At 37.2% G+C, this 26,762-nt stretch overlaps 1 long non-coding RNA gene across 3 annotated transcripts; it reads right to left on the bottom strand.

The window, feature by feature from the left end:
• Nucleotides 1–3,266: 3,266 nt before the first annotated feature.
• LOC138107165 (uncharacterized) lies at nt 3,267–26,207 on the bottom strand. Of its 3 annotated transcripts, none has more exons than XR_011149270.1 (4): nt 26,124–26,207; nt 20,524–20,587; nt 5,978–6,056; nt 3,267–3,560 (listed from the first exon to the last, which is right to left on the bottom strand). It is a non-coding gene; the product is annotated as an uncharacterized lncRNA (long non-coding RNA). The 3 variants fall into 3 exon arrangements; XR_011149271.1 differs by lacking the exon at nt 26,124–26,207 and adding an exon at nt 25,708–26,040; XR_011149272.1 differs by lacking the exon at nt 5,978–6,056.
• Between the last annotated feature and the right edge of the window lie 555 nt (nt 26,208–26,762).

Raw genomic sequence — 26,762 nt, 5'->3', positions numbered from 1 at the left:
GCTCACTGGAATTTTCCAGTGTTATTAAATTTTTTGACAGAAATGCTGCATCATGTACAGGGTTGTGTTGTGACAGGTGTGGTACTGACACTTTGGAAATGCACATGTAGGAACTTAATGGTTTAATGAAGAAGCAACAATTTATTCTCGAAATCTAACAAGCAAATGGTCCCTAAATCACTGTTGATGTGCCTTAGGACATGGTTTTGATGACAATTTTACACAGTATTTGCCCTAGGTTCCATATCTCAGTCATTGTTTTATGGTTGGTGAGTTATCACTTAAGCAGAGTGCAAGGACAGAAGAAAAATGAAGCCAACCCTGAGCAATGAAAGATAAGGTTTAATGGCCAAAATGAATATGAACATCAGAAACAAATGGGTTGAAGTTTATGGTACTATCATTTTGATATGAAGACAAACTGTTTTCCATGGATCATTCCCCACTTAGAGTCTACAAGCAATATTGAAACAACATGCACACAAAGTCTATATGAAGTTAAACAATGAGCTGGTATACTTAGAGTTGTGTGTCTGTGGTTCTGGATTTGATTCAAAACAAATTTTCTCTGATGTAACTCTACAACTGATTTTGGAAAAGGATGATTTAATAATGTATGCAACGTGACTTTAAACATTTAGTTTTAAATTTTAAGGTTTTTCCCATTCACAGTGCCGATTTTTTGACCGATTCTGAACTCAGAGTAAAGACTTTCCTTTGCAACTGAAACTAGTATTTTGATCAGAGCTGCACTCAAGCTTGAAATACAGCTTAATTAATTGCAATATCAATATTTTATGTTTTTGGGTTTTTTTTCACTGAGCAGCAGTGTCCATGCTGGATCTCAAAAAAAAAAAATTGAAAAAGATTCTAATTGAGCTAGGTAAGGAAAGCATGGGGAAATCACTAGATTTCAGGAACAAACAGCTAAATTTACTGAGTCTTTAAGTCTTGAAGAGCTGTCTGAGAGATGCACCATGGAAGCAAGCTCATGTAGAGGGGGATTTAGTCCACTTGAGATGGATGGAGTTGTTCTCTGTGAAATTAGAATTCCAGTGCAAGCGACTAATGATTAACTAACTGATGAGAAATTTGAAGGAGGACTACTCTCTCTTTAGAATTAAGCTGGAAAATATTAGTTAGCCAGGTGCATCATGAAGAGTTATAATCTACTGGTAATGAGGGGATATTCAGTGTGGAGGGGGCGTTAACGGATACACAGTGGGATTTCTAATCCTGTGGGAAAGAAGTCCATTAACTCATCTTTATAATTCATCTCCCATTAAGCTTTATTCATAATACCATAAATTATATGTAAGTATATCCCACTAACAGCACAAAAACTATATCAAAACTGTAATTTAATGACAGATCTTAAACATTTGAATAATCTTACTGAACTTCCTGAGTTTATGAGGATTCTCAAATTTAAGCATATGGGCGAAAATGTACAAATCTCTTCCCACATAAGCACTTTCATTTGCCTTTGTGTTTCCAGGTATTAACTTTTTTTTTTTTTAGTTTTGGTCCTCTCCCCCCAGAGTGTTTTTGTTCCTTAAAATTTTTTTTGATGCCTTCTTCTTTTTATTCTTTGTCACAGACAAAGGAAGAAGCTGACTTTTCCTCTTTCTTTTCAGAAATCTTTTCCAGCTCTTAGAACAGCTGAAAAGAAGCAGGAGTACTATTTTACCACCATGCTCTCCCCAGCCAGCCAGAAACTGCTCTGTAAGCCTTTACAGAACACAAAAAATAGCAAAGAACTATGAAAATGATGTTAAATATTTTTGAGTGACCTAGAAGATATGCATCTATTTCAAATGGCAAGTGTTAAACTGCTGCATGAAAACCAAACCAACCAACCAACCAACAACCCAACCAAAGTTGCATCTCTTTAGTCAGTAAGCTCTCAGTGTTTTAAATGTTTTTCCAGATGAATTTGAAAAGCCAAAGTGCTCAAAGTCCCATGGCTATTGGCTCTTAAAATGTAAAAGAAAACAAACCTACTGTCTTCAATCAAATGACTTATCCACTAATATCAGACTTAAAGTCATATGGTTATACTGTTTTTCTATATGTAAGAAAAAACAAAGAAATTATTTACATATACCTTGGTATAAAAGATTAAGTATTAGAATAAAAGTAATGAAAAAAAGTACTTGAAAACCAGTGTTTATAGTAAAAATATTTACTCTTCCTTAGTATTAGTTTTGTTAAGCAGAGAAATGGTCCCTTTGAAACTATTCTTTGGCCTCTCTAATTAATTTTGCTATTCCCATTGTTTAGAAGGAAAAAGTTAACTGCTGTTCAGTAACCAAATGTAGCTAGTCAGATGATTTTAATTTGCTTTATACACAGAAGAAATACATGCACCAGATTTACAGACAAATGAGGGGACTAAATTAAATCTTGTTTTACAGGACTATGTATCAGAGTGAATCTAAAGTGGAAGAGGGAGGGTTAGGATCCCTGTTCATAGGAAACAGAAAGTTTTTACTGCTTTGAACCAGGAAATTATTCTGCTTCTGGAGGGTCTCCCAACAGGACCCAGAGCTACAGGAATGAGTCAGGGAAAGGAGGCACAGGGTGTGATTTAGCAAGTGTGAATGAGCTATGGACCCTGCTGGGAAATGTAACTACATCTTCAGACGTGTTGTTTTTCCTCCCTGTCTTTTTTCTTCATCTGACAGACATGCCTGAGCCAAGCAGTTCTGTCATTGTGAAAAGGAGCTCCTTGTGCAGTTCCTTGTGTTGACAGTGTTGCCTTGAGCTTAAAGTGCTTGTGAAACTCCGCTTTTAGATGAATGTCGCTTATCTCTGTGGTCTATGAATATTCGATAAGACTGATTTTTACAGTTTTTTCTGACCTCTCTTCTAAATAGCTGCAGAGAGAGAGGAGACAGTGATTCATATAGCTGTATGTGATTGTTGTAGATATCAGCTTCCTAGATCATGGATTTCATGTACAGTCTATAGGAAGAGGCAACATGCTCCAAGGGAGATGATCAAGAGGCTGGATGAGTTCTGGAGAGCACAACATATGAGAAGCTTTCATGCTGGTCTCTTTTACTGAATGTCTTTTCTGATCTACCCTGATGGCTCCAGATTCCATGGGACAGTCTCACTCAATTCCCACTGTCTAGTAGCTGAAAACAGCTATTTTATTATTATATATTATTTTATTATTATTATATTATATATTATTAATAGAAACAGACAATTTTATTAACTGATAATCTTATCAAATCAGGATGCAGTCTATTCTCTGGGATACCTGGGTAATACCTGGGCCTCCTTGTGGCATTTAGGCACTGTATTTTGCTGCTATATTCCCATGCAACAAGATTTCTCCTGTAGAATAGTCAGCAAATCAAATTCAGTTTATCCAGCTGATCCAGCTTCCTTCATGTGGAAATATGAGAAGGAGTTGATTTATATGTTTGTTATTCTGATCTTGTATTGAGGTATTTCCTGCATGTATTCTTTACTTTTCTGAAGAATTCTTCTCGTTCTTAAACTTGCCAGCCTTTTCAGTGCTATTAGTAGTAGCAGCAATGATATCTCTAGAAAAAAAAAATGTTAAAGCTCTAAGGCTGCTTTCCCATTCAGGTCAAAAAAAAGGTGAGGTCCCTGAAATATGACTCAAGGCATTTCTTCCCCTTGTCTGAGCAAACACCTGCATGGCACCTTATTTCCAATGATTTTTAACTATGAGGCTGTCAGGCAAGAATTTTTATAGTTAATGACTTCGAAATTCTTATGCCTTTTCATTTTGCCGTGCACAAGTCAACACCATCCTTGATTTTTTTTTTTTTTTTTTGTCCCCAGATATCTTCATTAGAACTGGAGATAGATGGACTAGTCTACCGTAGTACAGACAAAAGGTTTTCCTGTAAAAGTTCTGTCCCAATACTCTGCCAGAGTCCATACAGGGCTGGCTAGGGACAGATGGTGGAGGAGTGCCATGTAAATGCACCCCAGTCCATACATGGTTGTGGTCTAGGAACAAGGCAAAAATATGTGATACCTTTTCCCCAGGCTCTGGAAGCCACTTCAATTTAACATTCCCCCTCATCAATGTGTTATAGAACTCTCTAAAGATTTCTTTTCCATGAGCTCACTCACTCTTTACTGAAACCTGTACAAATCCGTGACTCAAAGTGTTACATGGTCACACAAGTACATCAATGCTACTCCTCTCCATGATGTTTTCACCACCAGGTCAAACCTATATTTTCTATCACTCATGTGGGCTGAGAAACTGTTTAATGCACATGTTGGTATTCAAAACTGAATAACCAAGCAGGTGCCAGAGAGCATTTCGCAGAAACAGGTAATAGCTTAGGCCATGCTGCCCACCTCAGAAGAACCTCCAATTCAAATCTCTTTTTTGCTTTTGACAGATTAAGTGGGCATTTTCCTGAAGCACCATGGTGGGTGTGCTGGCTATTCTATACAAAGGTACAGAAATCGTATTTCTTTTTACTTTGAAGTGATTTACTTCACAACTTCTTAAATTATTTACTTTAAGATTTCAAAATCTTGTTCACCATCTTTTTAGTTGGTCAAAAATTGGATAGGAATATGAACACAACCTGTGTTTCCTGAACTACTTCACCAAAAGCCCTGCCCAAATACATTATGCCTTACTCTTTATCATAGCATTGGACTGTGGCTAGCCATCCCTGTTTAATGACTTATTTGTCCCTTTCTTTTCTCATTTGTTAGCCTGTCCTTGTTTTATCAGTTCTTGCCCACAACTTTCTGTCTGTTAAAGAGTTGGGTCTTCCATTTTGATAAATATTCTACACTTTAACTTGTGTGCATTCCTTTTTCAGGTAGTATTTCTTTACATTATATTATCAATCACCAGGAACTGATTTTTTTTCAGGACTCCATTTCTTTTACCTAATAAAAACTGAAGTAATTTTTTAAAAGGCAGATTTTTATTAAATCCTCCACTTTTTAAATCCCAGTGCAGTCAGTCAGCAGGGGCAATCTGCAACAACATCTGCTGCAGAAAGGGCAAACTGTTCTGTCTAGTATAGGGCAAAATGGCCTTTGTAATGCATTTTAGCAAAGTCTTTACTACTAATGCACCAGTTTACTGAGGCATGCAAAAGTCATTTCCACATTAATCTACGCCCGAAAAGGCTGCTCTGATAAGGTTTGGCCTCAGTCAGTAAATCCTTCTCAGCTCATCTTAGTACTACTGCAAGGCTAATTGCACAAGCAACAAGCACATATCTAACCAGGGGATTGACTTAATTTTAAGCTCTTGTTGGAGCTATGCTCTTGCACAATTCACTGCTGATTTTCTGTGTCTAGAGCATTACATACAAACTCCTGTGCTCAGTGTTTGCTGACTATATTTCTAATAAAATGAAGCATTTTCCCCCCTTCCACATCCACACACATGCATCTCCAGTTGTTAATGCTAAACCCTTGTCCTTCTGCCTATGTTAGCAAAGTTAAACTCTTTCTAGCAATTCTCTTCTAAATCATTTCACCATATTCACTCTGTGCATGAGAAGAGCAGCAGATTAAAATGACTTCTCAAACTGGTGCTAGACACAAATGAGAAAGGTTTGACTAAAGTCAATCGACATTTTTAGCTGCAGTTCACAGAAATGAGGCTTTGCAATTTTTTGTGGATGACTTTTATTTCTGACACTGAGTGCTGCATGTTCTGTGTTACAAGAAGAGACAAAATGAGATGTGTTTTATTCTGAAACTAGAAGTCAGTAGGAAGAAAAGTATTTTTGTGTAATAAAGAGAGTACTGGGTTAAACCCCACAATAATCAAAACATTGAGACCACTGGATTCAGGACAATGCACCTTTTCCCCTTCATGGAGCATTGCAGTCTTCTAATATCAGAAAATACAACCATTTAACATGATAGCTCTCCCAAAATATTGTGAACAATAAACACAAAACATTTTTTCTCTTTTTTTTTTTTCTTAATCTCTAGGTCATACCTTTCATCTTTCCTCCACAAGCAAGACGACTTTTTTATTTTTCTTGAAACAGTGGAAATTTACTGATAATCATTCAACTCTGTGTAGGGGATTAAGGAAAAATATTAAATATATCAAGATCAAGACAAAATTGCAAAGGCTGGCAACAATGATTCCTCTCCAGCTTGCCAACTCTGCCAGTTGGTGTGTGGGTGGGATCCAGAGACCCCCACCTTCCTGTTCTAGAGGATGTGCCTGCAGGGACTACCACCACAGCCAGGACAGAACACAACTCTTGCACTCCTTGAGTCCATGTGCAAATAGAAAGCTGTCATTATGTCCCCAGAGCCTTTTCTAACAAAGGAATAAAAAAAATACAGCTTGTGCCTGCCACGCATTCAGATGACAACCCACTTGATCTGTGCCATCACAAAATTTTCCATCAGTCTGAAAGCCTGTCTGATTTTCTTATTGGATCTGAGGTCCTGTTTTAAAGCTTGCCTGAGAAGAATGATAGCAAGCCAGCATTTTATTATTCCTCTGTACTTTCACAGCACCTGACGCAAAAGATTTAGACAAGAATACCATAATAGAGAGGGTAGTCTGGCATATCCTGACAGGCTGCTCAAAAATTGGGTGGAATGTCCACTCCTTGAGCATTGGAAGAGTCTCAGATGCTAATGTGGATGGGCAAGAGACTTGTCAGACTAGGCCAGTTCTGAGTAACAGAGCTATTGGTTTGTAGAACAGAAGATATTCCTCATCACTACAATTTTCTGCTTAATGTTGTTACCAAATGGTTGATGCTTGTGAAATACTACCCAGTTAAACGGGACTCAAATCTGACACTGTTATATCATCTAATGAATAATATGGGAGCAGGAAGGAAAGAACACACAAAGTAAGCAACTGTTGCCTACTCCTGTCATTTCAGAGCAAAAATTGTTATACTGCCTTTTTTTGTGCAGTTCTACAGTGGGCCCACAGCTATAACTGAAATACAGCTTAGAAATAAACAGATGCACTGAAGTCAGAACTGATAGAAAATTAATGTGATTAACACAAACCTAGAAGAAATACTAATAGAAAAAATATCAGGGCTTAAGATTTCATGCTTTAGCCTCAGGCGATGAAATATTTAACTGGTTTATTTTCTTCACCTTAACTAATATTTTCTCATCTACTGCTCAAAGGAGTGCTGAAAATTAATTAATGTCTGCTTTGACCTATAGATTGCTTTCAAATGCCAAGTTTTATGAATAGTTCTGGATTATGGATTTTTCATAGGGCCATGCCTTCCTTGTTTTTCTTTCCTGTATGAAAAGTGCATGTTTTTGCAGGTTTAGCTTTACTGTTTAAAAGTGTGTTTCACAGGTTGCATCTACTACAACTACTACAGTATTTTTAGTACATAAGGCTCACTGAGCACATCATGGAGAAACTACCTGCACACCTGGATCTCGTATCTGGTTGACCCTGCCTCCACCATTTGCAACTGGTTTTGCTTTGTTATGGGGTGCAGAATTGCACAGAACAACAGAGTGGTTAAGAGTGAAAGGGAACCCAAGGTCATCTTGTCCAACCCCTCAGCTCAAGCAGTGCCATCTAAAACAGGCTGCCCTGGACCATGTTCAGATGGCTTTTGAATATCTCCAGTACTGGAAACTCCACAATCTTTCTGGAAAAACTGTGCCAGTGCTTGGTCACTCTCCCAGCAAGGAAGTGTTTCCTTATGTTCACATGGAGCTTCCTGTCTTTCAGTTTGTGTTTTGTTCCCCTTGGTCCTGTCTCTGGAGACCACTGAAAAGAGCCTCTCTGTCCTCTACACTGTTCCATCAACTATTTTTATACATTAATAAAAACATCCCTGAGTCTTCTCTAGGATAAGCAGTCCCAGCTCTCTCAGTCTTTTGTCAGGGGAGAGATTACTTAGTCCCTTCATCATCTTATGACCCTTGATTGGGCTCTCTTCATTATATCCATGTCTCTCCTGTACTGATGAATTCAGAACTGGATACAGAATTCCAGGTATGACCTTACTAGTGCTGAGTAGAGGGGAAGGATCACCTCCCTCATATCTCATCTTTTTCTGGGGAAGATTTCTTAAAATAGAACAAGAAGTAGGAATAATAGTAAAGGTGCAAAAGAGCACTTCAAATGTGCAGTTGTAAATGCAAAGACTTGAGCTGTTTCCTTCTCTTTTGACTGTAGCTGATAAGCTGTGAAAAGCAGCTTCCGAGCTAAAATAAGGCTTGATAGAGCACTTGTAACTGAAAATGGAATTTTAAGGCAAAATAAGAGGAAAGTTGCAAGCTCCCAGTAAATATGAGCTGAGATAAAATTTTCTATTCTGTTGTTAACTGCACCTTGCAAATAGAACGGAGTATTAGTTCAGATGAAGTATCCTCTAAGAGCAGAAGAAAGATTTGGCACACAGCACACACTGTTTTAATACACAAAAAAAGCCAGGAGTCTCACTAAAACAAGAGAAGTTTCATATCAAGCAACAGACTGGATAAACAAACATTGTAGACTGCTGCATAACTGTGTAAGCATATTAAAATATAGATTTACTCCATAAAAATTGTATGATGGAACTCCATTTCCATCTCCCAGGGCTCTGTGCATGAAGCATCCCCTTAGAGAGCACAGCCAGTGGCAGCTCAAGGAGACCTGACCCTTTCAAATGGCACTCCTTCCAGGACAGAAGTTTTTTTAGGTCTCTAAAACCAGTAGTAAGAATATTGTCACCTACTACCCATTTCCCCCCAGCCTTCCTCTTTTCCCAGATTTTTGTCTCTTTGTTCTTATCTGTTCTTCTGATCTTGATGCTCAGCAATGAGACCACAAACAGATACTGGAAACAGTCAGTCGTGGAAGCTGGAAGTAGAGGAAGGCACATGAACTGGTGGCAATATAGGCAGGGGGACCTGGGATGGGTGTGAGATCTTAAGTTTGCACAGCCTCTTAATACTTTATAAATATTTATATATCTTAATAATTTCTACAGTGCATAACATAATTGCCCGGTTTTGATGCCACACCATACATATCAGTGATTTTAACTTTGCACTTCAAAGCAACTGTATTTTACAAGGTTTTTCTTTGTTTTTAAAGTGGAGCATGTCTTCAGACTAGCAGGCATCCACATGAAAACCCAAAACGTTTTCAGGAGGTCTGAAAAGCCCGATGGAGAAAAATTTGCTGTGATTTTGACATTTTCCTTTGTGTTCAATTTTATTCCTTTCTTAGGGGTTGTATCAAAAAACTTTCTCCTTTGCCATGTTTATCCCCTGGACAAACAGTATCTAATTGAGATGTTTCATGTGTTCTCCTTTCTAGTTATAATAACTCTTTGTACTCCTGTGATGATTAATCCCCTGGAGTCTTCTCAGTGACCCCAGAAATGCTGGCATTACTTAGCATTACCTTGCCAATCAAAGTAATTCCATTTAGTAACCTCAACATAGTTTTAAGACCTTGGCTTCAGACACTCAGTCTTGAGATTTATTAAAATGCAAACTAAAAAATAAAGTTTTACTCCTATTTCATTGATGCCTGACAAGTTTCTTCTATTAACCAATGGCTGGATGATGTTTATTTTGAACGTGTTTTGTTAACAGGCTAGAGAGAAATCCATTTATCACTGACAAATGTCCATAAGCACAAGAGTTTTGTTTCATTACAGTCTCACATTTTAAAAATTTACAATCAAAACACCCTGGGAAAAACAACTTTACACTGATTCCCTCTTATTTCAATATAGCTGGCTGCACATTCAGAAACAGGCTGAATAGTAATCCCAGCTGAAATTAGAAGTATAAAAAGCAATGGGGCTTGTACCTACTTAAAGTATCTCTACCCAGAACTCCAAAAGTATGTCAGAACCCACTCTGAATTACCTGTGCCTAGTAAAGTATATGAACTATCTAATGATGTCTTTCTGTAGGTTAATTCCAGAACCTAAGCCCCAAGATGCCCTCACTGATGCATAAAGGCCTCCAGTCCATGGAATTGTTAAATGAAACACATCAGCTTCAAGTGACTACAGTGGATTATGAGCCTTCCCACTGTTACCAAATTTTAGCATAGGAAAACTCAGAAACAACACTTCAAATCATGCCTTATACCCCTCAGCTGGATTTGCAAGACCGTGTCTGTCAAAGTGCTGAGTTCCTTTATATGCAGAAGTGGTGAACAGGGCCTTGGGGGGATGATCACAACTAAACCCTGTTTTAGGAAAAACTGCCTCTAGAGAATAGGGTTTGTCTGGCATAGGTAACTGTGTAGTTGTCATACTCTGTATAAACACTGTGAAAGCAGCCCAGGTATTTTGAAATTGTGTTTGCAATCAGCTAGAGAGCAGAAGTACTCTGCTTGTTCATGTTGGGTCATCTCCTACCATTGTTATACATCATCATTTGGTTAAAGTTTCTCATTAGAAAAAGCAGGCAAAGCATAGATTTCTAATCCTTACGTCCTGAATGTATTAATGGACATGCACATGTTTCTAAATGTGCCAGCTCTACAGACAAAAGCTCTTAGAACCAGAAAGAAACCTTCACTGATGCCTATTGACCCCAGTGGAACTATTTGAAAAAAAACTTTCTACCAAGATCTACAGTCTTATTAGCTGGAAGGGTTTTCCATTCTGTTAATAAAGACTCAAAGAGAGATATGTAGAGATGGCTCTTCTGTGATTACACTGCTGTTGGCACTACAAAGGAAAGTCCTGCTTGACAGATTAAATATATAGGCTGCCTCCAACAGCTAATACAAAGTATATTATTTAATATTTCTCTTTGGTATTGTTTTGAGACTCTGATCTGGATTGCCTTAAAAATTACTTTTTTCAAAAGTGCGTGTACACCTGAAGGGAATGTATCTGTGCTTTAAGACTACAATCAAAATACATAGAATATGCAAAAAGAACCTGGAGGCAGAAAGAGTTGTGCAACATCACATAGAAGATCAGTTTTAAATTTTCAAAACACCATGAAGATATTCAGAGTATTTGCAGAGCTCCAGTTCAGGAGTGAACGTTCCAAAGCTTGAAACATCCATTTAACACTGTTTTAACATCAAATATATTTGATTGGCCCAGAGGTAAAGATATATGAGTTCTGTACCAGATATTTATTTTTCTGGAGATGTTTACAGTATGTACAGAATGTGCTATATGAGATATTTCACATAGAAGACATTATAGGAATGGGGAAAAATGTAGTGATGCCACCCCAGAACCACACATTAGTTAAAGTATGTCCCCAGATTAATGATTTGGGTTTGGTTTGGCCTTTTTTTTTTGTAACAAGGCTAGTTAGAACAGATGCAATCCTTCTCCTCAGATATGACAACGCAGAGTAAAAGTCTGAGGAATTTGATTGCTTTTTATGTACAGTACATACAGATTAGTACTTTTCTTTTTCTTCCCTGCCTAAAGGAGAATGTGTGTAGCCAGTAAGCATATTTTTGCTTACCTGGCACTGAGGATTAGAACCTCTTAAGAGGTGAAGTTATGCCCAGGCCATTATAGAATAACAAAGCTACACCTGTGGTACATCTGAGAAGGTCCTGTCCCTTAATCTATGGATGCACATAATAATTGTGAAATAATGTGGCCAATATCATTAGTTAACACTCTTGTCCCAAACACTGATTAGTCCTCTTGAAAGGCGCCAGATACTTCACCCTGCTAAATATTCTCCAAAAATTCTTCACAGTCTAAACCAGAGCACAAATATTCATGAGAGAGGAGGAGATGGAAAATAAATTTCTTTTCCTCTTGCTTGTACACTTTGCATTAACCCAGTCTTTTTTCAAACTAGATCAGAAGGATAAAAAACCCCATTTTATCAGACTGAGGAGTCAATAACAGTCTTTTCTTTTTCCTTATATATTATTTTTATTTTAACTGGGTCACACTCCTAATTAGCAATATTTTCATTATGTGTCTTAATCATTACTATAACAGAAAAATGAGGCCAAAACCAGAGGATCAATTTTTATGACTAAGTTAAAAGAAATTTTATTAAGTTGTGTGTTTTCACTGAATTACAGGATACTCTGAGATGGAAGGGACCCACAAGGATCAAGTCCAGCTCTTAAGAGAATGGCCCACATAGGGATTGAACTCACAGTCTTAGTGTTTTTAACACCGTGCTCTGGCCAACTGAACGAATTTTGTTTTAATTTTTGTAACATGAGAAAATAATCTGTGGGTGTTAATGAAGAATACCAGAGCTACACTACAAAAATAATAATAAAATTACTATGTGAATCATCACCAAATTAGTGGCACATTAAAAATAAGTTCATAGCTCTGAAGAAAGCAAACTTTACTCACAGTGATCCAAATAAACAGAGACACATTTGTTGAGTGTGCTTATTTCTTGATGTTTCTGGTAGTTATTGTACTGGTTTTGTGATTTTAAGCCCAGCTGGAAATTAAGCACCACCCAGCTGCTTGCTCAATCCCCGCCTCTCTCTCCTCTCACCTTGGTGGAATGGGGAGGAGAATCAAAGTAAAACTGGTAAGTTAAGACCAGTTTACTAATTTAAAATATAGTATAATACGCTGATAATGGTAAATTATAACAATAATGAAAATAAAAAGATAAAAAAAAGTGATGCACAATTCAGCTGCTCACCACCCACAGATCAATGCCAGACCTGCCTTTCTGAACTCAAATTGTCTCCTCTCATGGGTAACTCCCCCCAGTTTATATACTGGGCATGATATTCTACAGTGTGGAATATCCCTTTGGTCATCTGTCCCACCTATGCTCCCTCTCAGGGTTTTTGGGGTACCTCCTCACTGGCAGAACGTGAGACAAGAAAAAAAGTCCTTGCCTTAGGACAAACACAACTTAGCAAAACCCAAAACATCAGTGTGTTATCAACACCGTTCTCATTCTGAATCCAAACCACAGCACTGTGACAGCTACTGAGATGTTAACTCTGCCCTAGCTGAAACCAGGACAACTATCAGTGTATTTTTTATGTTATTCTGCATCACTGCCTTCTTCATCTCTGATTATAGAAGGTTGAGAGGGCTGCTCATGAGTGAGCACAGAATAACATTTAATCTGTTTATTCCAAATTTGCTATTTGGTTTTCAAGTATGCGAGCCATTCTGACCGCCAGACTGTAAAGTGAACAAACCCTGTGTGTGCAACAGGAACACCCAACCTTCTGAATCTGGGCTGCATCCAGTCAGTCATCCTCTCAGCAATGTACCAACAACGAACCAGCATCCTCCCAACTCAGTACCCACATTTCCAGAAGTGGTTTAGGTGTCCCAGAGTGCTGAGTTAGAGCCACAGAGTGAAGGTAGGACTGTAATGGGCAGCTGGGATCCTGCACACTTAAGGGGTGACAGCAAGGGAGACATGGCATCACAGGCATCATCATCATCATCAAGAGCAAAGGACTTCACTCAGGTATGGGTAGATCTTAGCATTTATCTGCCTCAATGACACGAAGAGATATTGTCACTGAACAGCTTCCTAGCTCATGTGAAAAGAGCAGCATCGATGAACTGAATAAATGGAGTTACAGAAGTGCAAAAAGAACCCAAAAGGGTAAGTGCAGAATCCCAATAACGTTTTCTTTTTTTATATAAAGATTCACTTGAGGCCATTGAGATAATTTTAAAGTACAATATTAAGAATCTCTTAATCTATCCTGAAGTTCTTTAGAGTGGAAAAGGTTGGTTCAATAATCAAATCCCAAGTCATCTGCTGTGATTACTGTGATTCCCTTTCTGGTTTTGATAAAATAGACCATTTTCCCTTTGGGGGTTGTACAAGCCCAAATCAATGAGCCAAAATTGGTTCCAACATACAATTTTGGTTCATTGATTTTGAGGCCAACATTCCTTTTATTTACTAGATGAAATCTCAGCACTTTGTCAGTAATATTTGTTGGCCTTTTTGTTTGAACTTATTTCAAGTGCTTGTCTTCTTTTCATTGTTCTCCTATCATCAGCAAGTGTTTCAGGGTACTTTAATATTTTCTAGAAGCCACTTCTCACAGCTGAACACCCACATAAAATGTATTTTGGGGTACACCTGCTGAAAATCATACACTATATTGAACCTGAATTTGTGTTAGAAGCAAGAGCTTCTACTGCCTAGGCAAAAATATAAAAAATACTCTAAATAGGTCATCGTGGTAGGTTTTTATCTTTTATGAACAAAATTGAACAGTTCTATGCTCAACCAAGAGAGATAAAAACTACTATTCCAATACTACCGTTGGAAAAGGTACCTTTGTAACGTTGGTGTGTTCCAGATTTGCAGCACCATACTTAACTCAATATTGCTTTAACTGAAAGGCTTAATTGGTGCTAAGTCATACAGTTCACTGGGTATTTTGCTGAGATTGCTCCTTATTAATGTCATGGCAAGGTAAGTGAAAAATAACACTTTTCTCAGGCACCAAAAGGTTTCTTTTTTTCCCGTTACAATGGCACATATGAAATTTTCACAGTGGTAAAGATGAACAGTCACAATTGCTTGACCTATTTGAATTTTAGTATGATTTTAGTCTTTCCTGTTTAAAAAAACCCTAATATTCCCTTGCACTACCATGGCAAATGCAATATTTATTTGAAAAAAGGTCTTGTAGCTTGCATTCCAAATAGGTGATTTATATCAGAAATACCATTCATTTTTTGGCCTGAATGTTCATTTCTAAAACCTGAAAGACAGAAAAGAAATCTAAGAAATCAGAAATTATCTCAAATTCCATTTTAAATCACCACATGTAGCTGAATTTAGTTCCTAAATGTTATCTGGTTTGAAATGTCTTTGTCTTTTGTTGTTTCAAAAGAATTTCAGAAGAAATGCCTATTTTGGTTTAGTTATTGCTTAAGGGGAATATGGAATTAACAAAAGGCAAGTGATCATACACTGATGAACTTAAAAATACATGTTTCAAACTATAACAGAAAGCTATAAGCATTTGATATTTTCAGTGTGTTGTTCTTTCAAGAAGAAATAAAAGCCTCAATTCATTGTACGTTAATGTGACTGGTAAGCCAGGAATGCTACACAAAATGGAAGAATGCCTTTTCTGGTTGTTATTCCTGTTTGTTTAATGAATATTATTTCACATCCTGGCTTTAGTCCTTATCAGTTCTATTGCATATGTACTTTGCATTTTGAAAAACTTTGGTTTTGGGGCTTTTGTGCACACTTATTAAAATGGATGTTTTAATAGAGACGCTTCATGTGAATCTCCAATATATTCTCTTGGACTTATTTTAGTTCCATTCCATTCCATTCCATTCCATTCCATTCCATTCCATTTCTTTCCTCCTTCTACCTTGCCTTTTCATTTTCCCATCCTGGCCTTATCCAAATCTAGGAGCAACCCATTGAGTGAGCTCAATGGTTTCAATGAACTTCAGAATAGGACCCTTTAATTAAGTGTTAATGAAGAACCAAATGTCTGCTTTTACTTCATGTACATTGCAGATATGATTTTACTTTAGTAATTCTGACTGTGGATTTTGCTTAGCACCCCTGGCTAAGGCACTCTAAACTTTTAAATAGTACAAAAAACAATTTATGGAAATAAGCACGATGAAAGAAGTAGGCAAGAAAAGGGAATACAAATAAGGCTTATGACAGGCCAGGTGAAATAGAAATAATAATAGAGAAGAGACAACTGTTTGGTTAATGAGATGCTGAGAATAAATGAGCTTTTAGAACAGATTTGAAAGAGCACACTGATGTAAGAGAATGAATTGAAAACAGGAGCTCATTCCACAACAGAAAGGCAAGAAAGGAAAGAGTGTTTGAAATCAGTAAGGATGAGAGAATTATAATTGCCTTTATGTTCTTGCTTTTTGCATCTCAACAAACAACATTCAGCAATCAAAGGTTAATAGCAAACAACTTGTCATAATTGGATAGCTCTCCTCCCAAAATGGCACAGCAGCAGCAAGGTGAAACATTCACACTTGCCAGCCATGACATGCCTTGATAATCCCAAAGCAGTGCTGAGAAAGCTAAAAATGTATTAATAGAGAGCAGAGAATATGGAAGGCATGATAAACAAGCAGACCACAGACTAACCCAAACCTACCCAGGAAGAGTGACAGGAAAGGAAAGGTTCACTGCTTTTACACGATCTCTGACAGCATATTTAAAGGCTGTTAATATGTGTGAGACAGTGCCTATAAACACTGAAATTCTTTAGAGAATTTGTTTAGTTACTGCAAAAACTACAGCAGCCTGGTTTCCTGAAAACAGCACATTTGCCATTTTAGTCACTGTGGCAGGGCAACGATGAGGGCAGTTCCAGTGTCTCATGTGGCATCAACAGAACTGTCCCCCACTTGTTGATTACAAAATAATTATTAATGCCAGTGATTGGTGAAACAGAAATAACACTGTGATGTTTCTGATATGGACCAGGACTTGCTATGAATAGCATAACAAATACTATGTGCATCTTTTATGAAAGTTTCATGCATCTTGTATGAAAATCAATAATGAAGCATAAATGTCATCAGGATATTTTTGGCTTCCGTGTTGCTTTTCTTTTTGCTTTTAGTGTTGGTCTTCCCAACCTGCTTGAAATCTGAGGTGAAAAAAATCGAGTAAACGTGGTAAGCAAAGACAGATGAACTGATAAAGACTCAGTTTGCAACACCCTGCACCAAACACAAGATGTATAAGATGCAGATCATACAATTTCTGCAGAGGGAGAAAAATAACCTAAGCTTCACTGTGCTTACACTTGGGGTTTTTTCAAGATAAATGTAGCCCAAAGATCTCTGGGTAAATGAAGTGTTTGGGGCAAATGGTGAAGTGTTTAGGGCAAGATAAAATCTACATAGTATTGATAAACTGTGAAAAACTGTAATAAAGTCCTTATTTTAACACTGGATCTTGTTAGAAAGACGGACTTCTTCTAAAAGTTGTCAAATACATGAATTTTTGTAAGTCACTTCTATGAATATTGTAAATGAGTTTCCAAATAGCTGTGTGTAGTATTTCAGTTTCCCCTGGCAAAAGCATTTTTATTTTCTTGATGCAGTGATGAATTATCTGGATTGTTGCCTTACAAATACTAAAAAGAGAACAGAAGAGAGTAAGCAGGTCTTTATAGTAGAATTATTATTTTCTAGGCCAAAAGTATTATTTCTTAGGCCCCATTAAGACATCAATAGGGGCACAGTAGCTCAAGAATCAAATCCTGACAGTGCAATAAAGCAAATTGATGCATTCTTTTTCCTTCTCTCTTCTTAAAGCAAGAATGCTATGAGATATCAAATATTGCAGAAATTCCCTAGATCAGTCCTGCCTGGAGAAAGGAGAGAAGCTGTGCATCATGAGTCATTCTTAGCCAATCCCTCTTCATAACATCTTCTCCCCTTTGTGCCCCACCAGAACACGTCTATTATTTCAGATCTGTTCTCTCAGACACAGCAGCGTCGAGAGTTCCTTGCCTGTGAATCTGGAGGATGAGAATTAAGAATCCTCCCATAGGAAACTGCTCATATATTTTCAGAAGACTTCATACCCTGCACACTGATAAGGCCAAGAGTTGGAATTTTCCAAGCAGAAGAAAGAATTTTCTAACCAAAAATCACACAACACAGTCCTTGCTCCACTGGTGTCATGGCTAAAAAACCCAGTATCTCAAACAGAGACAATTCCACTCCTCGTCCCACTGTCACAGAAAATCCAGAAAGGACACACTATCAACCACTGTCAACTCTTGTCCACCCACAGCAAAGTGTGATTTTCATGTGACTGGCATAGTCAAGCAGGTAAAAAGGCACATTTATCCTGCAGAGGTTCAATTTTAATGCAGAGTTTCATCCAGAGCAAAGAAAACTCAGGCTGCATATGCTTATATATTTTTCATAAGGACCATATTTCATCATGAAATTTTCCTCTAGAATGTAAGAGACTGCACTAATTCACTCAAGAGCATGATAAATGCTTTTTTTTTTTTGGTGTGTGTGTGTGATTCTGTGCACCAATGTCACAATATCAGCATGGGAACAGAAAAATGCAGTGGCATCCTGCAGATCCATTTCAAAATTGTCTAGGAAGTCTCCCTGCTTTCCTCTTATTTATTGATAAAGAAATACAATTAATCATAATGTTCTACTGATTTAATTGCTGTTCTTTTATTTAGTTTCTGTAGAGATGTTTTTGCTCTACATATGGCTTACATGTCTTTTCATTAAACAAGGATGTGAAAATGGTGACTTTCAGAGCTATGCTTGTCCAAATTGTTGCTTTTTTGCTCAAATAAAACATATATAGAATACAGAGTGTACAATTAGATACCTGGATAAGAATATCTGGTTTGGTGATTAGTTTTCTGGGGTTTGGTGCATTATTTTTCCTTTCCCCATAGTTTTTTTGGGGGGGTTTTTGGGGTGGGGTTTTTTGGTTTTTTTGTTTGTTTTTTGTTTTTTCCTAAATATATAGAAAAAGGACTTGAAGCTGTTAATGACAGAGCTCAGCATCGTGTGTCACAGTTAGGAAAAAGTGTTCTGATCCACTGTCATTTCCAGATGGAAAAGAAGAACTATCAGATTAACAGATGTAGGGCAATACAGTGTTATTCCACATCATGTCGGTGTATTTTGTCCATAAAATGTGCTGAAATCAGCTTTCAGCTCAAAAGAAAATCCAAAGATCATTTGAAACAACCACGGTATGTGAACAAACTATCATTCAAAGACCAAAATGTATTGTTCCCCAGTTAGGTCACCCTAATGCTTAAGGGAGAGCTCTTGTGCTGCTCAACTCACATTCTGTAAAACATGCTTTTAGGAGTTATGTCAGACTCTATATAATGACATTATGTCACTGATTTGAAAAGATGTCCCCTTCCATCTGTGATGTAAGATCAGGAAATAAAGCACAGATGTGTAAGTGCAGCACTGGACTTACAGTAAGTGTAAGTACAAGCAACAAGACAGTAAAATAAGGCCATGAAATGTAGAACATCTCTGTGTGGTTCCTGGCTAAAATCACTGGGTTTTAGCAAAATTTAAGGCTCAGTAACACAAGGGAAAGCCCTTCAGAGGTTCTGCCAGCATTCCTTGCACCAGGGGACGTGGTGGGGGATGAATGGAGCCTGATCCAGGAAATGGTAAGTGGTCCTCAGACACACAGGACCTCTCTGCATGAAGAAAGCTTCACTGTTTAAGTGAACTGGATTTAAGAGCACTTCATTTTGCAGAGGCAGCTGTAGCTGGCCCTGGGCTTTGCTCCAAGATATCCATTTTGTATCCAATACATAGTGAATGAGCAGTGTTTTAAGGAGTTTGTAGTCCCTTAAGGCATTGTTTTGCCAAGAAGAAATGGAATAAACAGGTTTTCCAGTCCAATTAGTGAGGGCACCTTAGCAATCCCCTTTCCAAGTTTTCATATATATAAATATATGTAGAAATAAAGGACTGAGGGTGAATTGCAGGAAAGTGGCTGAGACCAAGGAATGGCTTAGGAACAGGTCAGCAGAGGGGGAGGGGATGAAAGTGTAGCTGTAGGAGGAGGGGGGAAAGAGGGCATTTTACCTGTAATTGGTTATAATTTATTATATCTCAATTAACGAAAGGAAACTCTAGACAGATTATTAAATATGCAGACAATATGCCCAGATCTGGTTAGGGACAATAAGCTTCTCACAAACAATATTGAATAAAAATAATTCTTTCTTGACATTTTCTCCCCTTCTTCAAATGTCAACTTAATTTTTTCCAGACTTTTACTTATTAACATGGCAGATCCTATCCATCATGTCATGCTTATTCTTATTTTGTCAGCAATTCAATCCAGAGATATAATTCAAAGTAATCACATTAAATGGTCAAAGCAAGGTAGATTCTATAATATCTTTGCTCAAAGTTTTTTTAAAAAAAACATTTTATTTTATTTTATTTTATTTTTATTTTATTTCGTTTTATTGTAGTATTTTTTGAGGGACACAGCTATTTACCTGATGATCTTGAGATTTATTATTATAATAATTTCAAGAGTAATTTTCATATCTGGCATTAAACACACAAATCATCCATGAAAAGTAAATTTCAGTAAGACATTGTCTATTTATTATTCGTGTGGATCTCAATTATTTATGGTATTTTTTCATATAATATTTATGTGTGTTAATCACAATTAATCATAAGGTTTTACTCCTGACTACAGCTAATGCTTTTGCATACCTCTTTCTTATGCAGACTGTGCACTCTTCTCATGAGACTGCTGTATGATGTGACTTCAAGTCACACTACATGTCCTTTGCCAAATATTCACTTGTTTGCTTTGTTGGATTAAATAGATTAAACAGGAAAGTCAGTAACTAGATTTTCTAATGCTGACTTTCTCACTTGGATGCATTGGGAGCCATGGGAAAGTCATTACAGCTGTAGATATCCTGCTCCTTCTATTTCTAAACCAGGTCTGTGCAGAAGATGACTGAGCACTGCAATCACATTTTAATGTGGTAAGTAAAATGCGTGGAGGGCTGCATTTTCTTGAAATACTGGCAAAATTAAAGTGAAAAGTGTTGTGGAGCTGTTTACTCACCTCTGACACTCCACCTTAGAGGTACTTTTCTGGTTTCATAGCAGCCTAAGGGAAGTGCTTAAACCTGTGTACAGAGAAATAGAAAAACACAGTTAGCATTTAGAAGTTGGAGAAAGTCCAGGGGATGTCTGAGAATCTGTTAGACCACTTATTTGACATATGCAGGCAAAAAGAATCCTTGACCAATGAAAAAACCCAAAATCATATCTCTCTCCAGACAGAAACTGAAGCAGAATAAAAGAAAAATTACCCTCACATTAAACCAATGTAATGCCACATATTTAATCATGAGCTGCTCACATGTCACCTTATGTAAATTATATATAGGACAATGAATGTTCAAGAGATATATAGGGACTAAAAATAGCACTCAGACACCCTAGATTTGCCTGTGTAAAATCCAGCACTTTGCAATACAAAATTAAATGTGACAATAAATAGTTCAGACACATAAATCAAAATCTCAACGGAACAGCCGATTCTTATTCAGTCCAGCTTGCTACAGCAATTTCTTTATCCCCAGCAAGACAATGTCTTGTAAGGTACAGTTATCTTAGTCCTCAACCAGCTCTTCTATGGGATGGGAAAAATTCTGGGAAAAGAGAGCAAGTGCTGTCAGCAGAAATGCAGGAACATTGATCTAAGTAGGCAGTATAATTCAGAGAGGTCAGGAATGCCAATTGTGGCATCTGGAAAATAGGGTATTTATAAAAAAAAAAAAAAAGATTTCTCACTTGTCTATTTTGTGTTCATGTGTAGCTACATTTGGGTTCCCTTGCAATGATATTTATGTTTGGGTAAGGACATTAACCATAGACATCTGCAGGATGCAGTTCTCTTATCTCTACTATGATGTTCAGAGTCTTTGGAAGAAAACTGTGAATGGAACGTGTAACTATGAGATGTTTGTATATTTTGGAATATGAAGCATACTGAGAGAAATGATCCCAAAATGCATATGGATTTCTCTGTACAGCTGTTTCTGACAGCTAATTGATGAACGTTTAGAATCCCAGAAACTTTCAAATGCATTTACTGTTCAGATTTCTTTTTTAATTTCTTCAGTGAATGATTCTTGTCTATCAATAAGTTCATTATCATACAGTGATCTGTGAATAACATTAATTTCTAGTTTGTTTCTTGCTAGTCAATTAAAGAACTAACATGCAACTATGCAAAGAAAATTATACTTGCATCCTGGTTGGATACTAATAACTAAGATTACGTATATAGTGATTTTCTTTTTCTTCTGGTGGTTGAGAGAATTCAAACTTTCACACTGAAAGCTCACCTCTAACAAGTCTCCATGTAAAGTTGGCTCAATGTTTTGAATGTTCATAACAAGAAAGTTTTAATGAATAACAAGCATAAGAGCTTGTGGCACCAAGTGGACATCCATTCCCTCTTCTGTATTGCCCAGCATCATTAATTGCTACCTACTATTAAATGCATGTTTAGAAAACAGTAAATTTTATCTTAAATGTCTTTGTGCCCCAAAAGCTGGAATCAAGCATGCTCAGATTTACAATATCACAGACTTGGTTTATTCTTTGCTTTTGCAATTTATCTGGATTGCAGAATAGCTCTTCCTCTGAGTTGATTAAAGCCTAGGGCAGCCCAATCTCCTTCCTTTTGCTGTTATGAGGACACTTTTGTACCAAGAAGCCTTCTTCCCAAGATGTCATAATTGCTGCAACCAGTTTCTTTTTATGATGCAGCATTTCCCCTCCACGAATGTATCGCCTCAATGAATTCACAAACCAACTCTCTCTGGTTCAAATCCACGAACCTACACTTATCATAAGATAATGAATGCACACTCATCAAGCAGAACCACACTGGAAGTGCTGTGGGCAAGCATACAGTACAATAAATTTGGTTAAACGAGGATGATGCATTTTTAGAGGCATATCACTCCTCAGAGGTGTTTGTTCACTCCTCTGGCCCCACTACTCACCACAGAAGGAGGCTTTTGGCCACTGCATGTTCAGGGAGATAAAGTACAGCAGCAAAAGTAAATAAGGAAGCATTAATGAATATATATAGATATATTGGCATAGAATTTAATTACTTGCTGTTGGGAAAGGGCATAGCAACATACAAAACTGATTCGAGCTGCTTCATATGTTGTCGTAAAAATTTAATCTGTTAGCCATATAATGCCAGGCTAAAATACAGATGGTTAAAACAGCACAAAACACTAGTTTATACATGTGGTAAAGAAACATATCTTCAAGCTTTAATGTCTTAATCCACATAAGTCAGAAGGATTTGTTTCCCTGTTAATAAAATATAGGAGAAAAGTAGAACTCCCTCCTTAGACCAGTGGATAAAAAGTGCTTTATGTACAAAAGCTTCCATATCATTATCACTAATATTGAACAGCAGTGAGATCTCCAAGCAGCTTTATTAAATATGCAGTGCTTCATATTTAGGGTAGATTGAGACTGACTTTAAGGAAAGAAATTTTTTTTTATGAGGGTGGTGAGGCACTTTTATAGGCTGCCCAGAGAAGTGGGGGATTCCTCACCATTGGAAATGTTCGAGTCAGGTTGGATGGGGCTTTGAGCACCTGGTCTAGGGAAAGATGTCCCAGCCCATGTCTGAGAAGCTGAGTCAGATCATCTTTAATAATCACTTCATACCAAACTATTTGATGTTTCTGTGTGATTATTACCTTAAACAAACATCAAGATTTTTGCAAGGATTGGGTGGGGAGAAGGAATTGTCTCATACAGGCTTTTCAGGATCAACTTGGGCTCTAGTTTGATCACTCACTATACTGGCAAATATGCAGACTCAGGATCTTGGCAGAACAACTTTAAAAGGGGATGTTGAGATCAAAAAAGACTGAATGTCCACAATTTAACTTTCTGAGAACCTAAAGACAGCTCCAAAAATGTGTCTTCTTCAGTATATGTGCAAGATACTTAGCATTTCTAGGATCTGGTGAAAAACAAATCCCTTGACATTTTTCAACCTCTTGGCGTAGCTTTTATCCATGGGTTCTATTCCAAAATGCTATTAAGGCTTCCATAACACATGAGTTTTACAATCCAAGTGGAATGATGGATGTTTGCCATGAGATTTATAAAGCATAAGATCTGCTCTATAATCTACCATGCCTGGAGAAGTTTGTAGCCAAGCACCAGATCTCTCAGGAAGACAGTGCTCTGCTTTTGCTCTCACTGAAGGTTTGTCCTGAGCAGGAGTGTCAGCAAATTGCAGGCACGATGATATATTGTCTAACAGAGGAGGATTCATTTGGGAGCAAACAATAAACTGAGTTCAAAACTTCATTGTGCTGCACAATTCAGATCTGTTATGTAAGGCTATCTCTCTCAACAGGAACAAGCCTGAACCAGTTGCTAAACTGATTAGTTTAGACATACAGAAAATCTACTTGTTTTTTTAAATCTTATGGTTGCTAATGAAGGAGCAAGAACACTTTTTCATACTTATCATGTAGAGAGAATGTTAAATCTACAGATTAAGACAGAGCAATTCTCTGTGTAACTTTAAATTTTATTTCATAGACCAAATCTGCTGTTATTTTTTTTTGTTCATGTTTTTCCTTCTGTGCCAATCTATATTTTTTTCTTCCATGTTTCTCCTAGCATTTCCTGCCATAGAGCTCTCTGACTCACTTAAGACTCTAGAGAAACATGAAAGGCTCCTTCAGGCATCTTGGGCAAATTAATAATCTTCTTCAAGGGTCACAGGGTCATCTAATGCCAGACTCACAAGGGCCTGTACATACATATATAAAAATACAGAATACTGAAAGTATTCAAAAAATGCTCCAGCAATATCAAGAGCATATTTTAATTGTTCAGTAAAATTCCCATAGCTTGACCACACCCGAGAGGTGTTTGATGAATATAGATCTGAATATATTAAATGAGAAATTTGTTCTATAAGAATAAAACAGTAGCTTCTTACAAAAGAGGCTCAAAGTGCAAAGCACCCTTGCACTTTCCTTCCCTAAAAATCTACAGATGTCTCTAAGCCAACCTGTTTATCTCAGCTTATGGTTGAAAACCGTATTCTACAAAGTTGACAAATGCCAACACATTCCCACCTGAATTCCCAAAAGTACCTTATCAGCTGTTCATGCTTTTAGTCAGTCACAATACTCCACTTTTGAATACAACACCCTTTTTTCCTCTTATAATCAGATCCTAATGATCCTTCAGTGTGGGAAGGACACCTGTAACTATAGGGATGGGAGTTATGAATCTTACTTTATTCTGTTCAGTGTTCCTAAACCTAAGCAGCTGAGAAGTCAGAGCTTTGACCTGAAAAAACTCTGATTACAAGTATGCTAAGTGTATATTGAACACAGATATAAATGTGAGCACACAGGAGAAAATATTACAGATGAATTTAAAAGCCTCCATAACTCATAACAGCATTTGGCATTAATAACATGGTGCCATTCTTCCTGTACCATTTTCTTCTGCTCTTATGAATAATCAAAGCCAGTTTACATCTAGAGAGTGTAAATAGCAGGCACTTTCATCATGAAGACCCTCAAACTTTATACTTCCTACTGCTTTCTGCTATCAGGGAAAAAGAGCTACATAACTTTAGGTCAAAATTATGAACATCTTTTCCAAAGGGGAAAAGCCCTGGATAGTTGTTTCTATTTTGTAGCAAACACAGCATAAATTCATCTTTTATAATATCACAAAATTGTAAGTAATCTTGAATTTCCAGACTAGTGACCTTGAGTACTTAAAATTATTACTCACATTGGATCAAATACCAGCCATTGTTATTGCAACAAAGAACATATAACAGAAGAGACAACGTGCACTTTTTAGATCAGCAAATCTTTTCCACACCACAGTATAAAAAGCTTTCTCTGCTTACTTGATGCATATTGAGTCAGTTGTCAGGTCAATTGTTCTTAACTCGCATTAATCAAAAGCAGGGAGTGTAATGAGCTACCAAGAACATATTTAGGAACTTAGCTAACAGTCAGACTATAATGATTCTGGATTTGGGGGATGATTTCTCATTTCAAGTATAAAAAAATATAAAACAAGAAAACGATGAAGCAACAAAGGCTGAACTAGAAGATCAGGGGGAAAGGAAGTTTTGGTTTTAAAAGCAACTTTGCTCTTTACCAAGTGTTTCTGGAATTGCAGAGGACAGCAGAATTAATATCTATTCACCTACCTGGTCATTCTGCAGTTGCTTGAGACCCTTTGCTGTGATATCCAACACAGCTTTTAGAACACTTTTTTTGGCAAGGCAGGTTATGACATTAACAGCAAGGAAAGAAAACACCAACCATTACAGCTCTTTCTATGTTCTGCATGTGTCATTCCTTGGGAGGACATTTAAAAATCAGCAAACATAAAGTGCCTGTGAAAACTGTAATTCCTCATTCTTTCAAGTATTGACTGAGCTAACCTCAGTTCAGCCTCCGCAGAGAAAATTTCAACTTTCCTATGGCCCACTCCTACTTTTGTCACATGCTGCCGGTGATTTTGATAAAAACAAAACTGAGTCCAGGGATTTACAATCTTTCATTACTGAAATTTGCAGTCTTGACTCTATATTTATTCCTTTTCATAACGTTAATCACTTACTTTTCCTTCCTTTCTTGAAGAATGAGCTAATTAATTGATTAATGAAACTTGCGCTCCAGTTTCTCCATTTGTGCTCCACTTTCTCGAGGGGTGAGTTTACACACCTGTTGCTAATTACAGTCTGATTAATTAACTCAGAAACTTGATCAACCTCCTCAGAGAAGAAAGGTTATGAAAGGCCAGTTACTCTTGGCCTTCCAAAAGGAAATCTCACCTGCTACCTTTGCTGTCAAATTTCCCGCCCTTTCACGTGTTGGAGGAAATAACTTTAAGGGATGGGACTGTGCAATTACACAAATTTATTGTTTAAAATAACAAACACATCAGTCGAGGTGTGAGATTTTACCATACCTCTGAATAATGGTGACTAGTCACAAGATTTAGGGTTACATCGTAATTTATAGCTTTCTAATCCAATAGGCACTTAAAATGACACTTTGTTTTGGATTAATGACCTATCACCTGTGGCACTTCTCACTGCAATGCAGCTCTGTCTTGACCAATAACTTCTCATGTCACATACACACAGATGTCTCTCTTATACCATCTACATTCTTAACTTAAACTAGATAAAATCACTCTATTATATTTTAAAACCCTCCACCAAAACACCCAGTGTACAATTTTACTTATAATGAT

Source organism: Aphelocoma coerulescens, chromosome 3 (assembly GCF_041296385.1).
Source record: "Aphelocoma coerulescens isolate FSJ_1873_10779 chromosome 3, UR_Acoe_1.0, whole genome shotgun sequence".
In the NCBI taxonomy this organism is placed as follows: Eukaryota; Metazoa; Chordata; class Aves; order Passeriformes; family Corvidae; genus Aphelocoma; species Aphelocoma coerulescens.
This window is presented reverse-complemented; position numbering and strand designations above follow the sequence as displayed.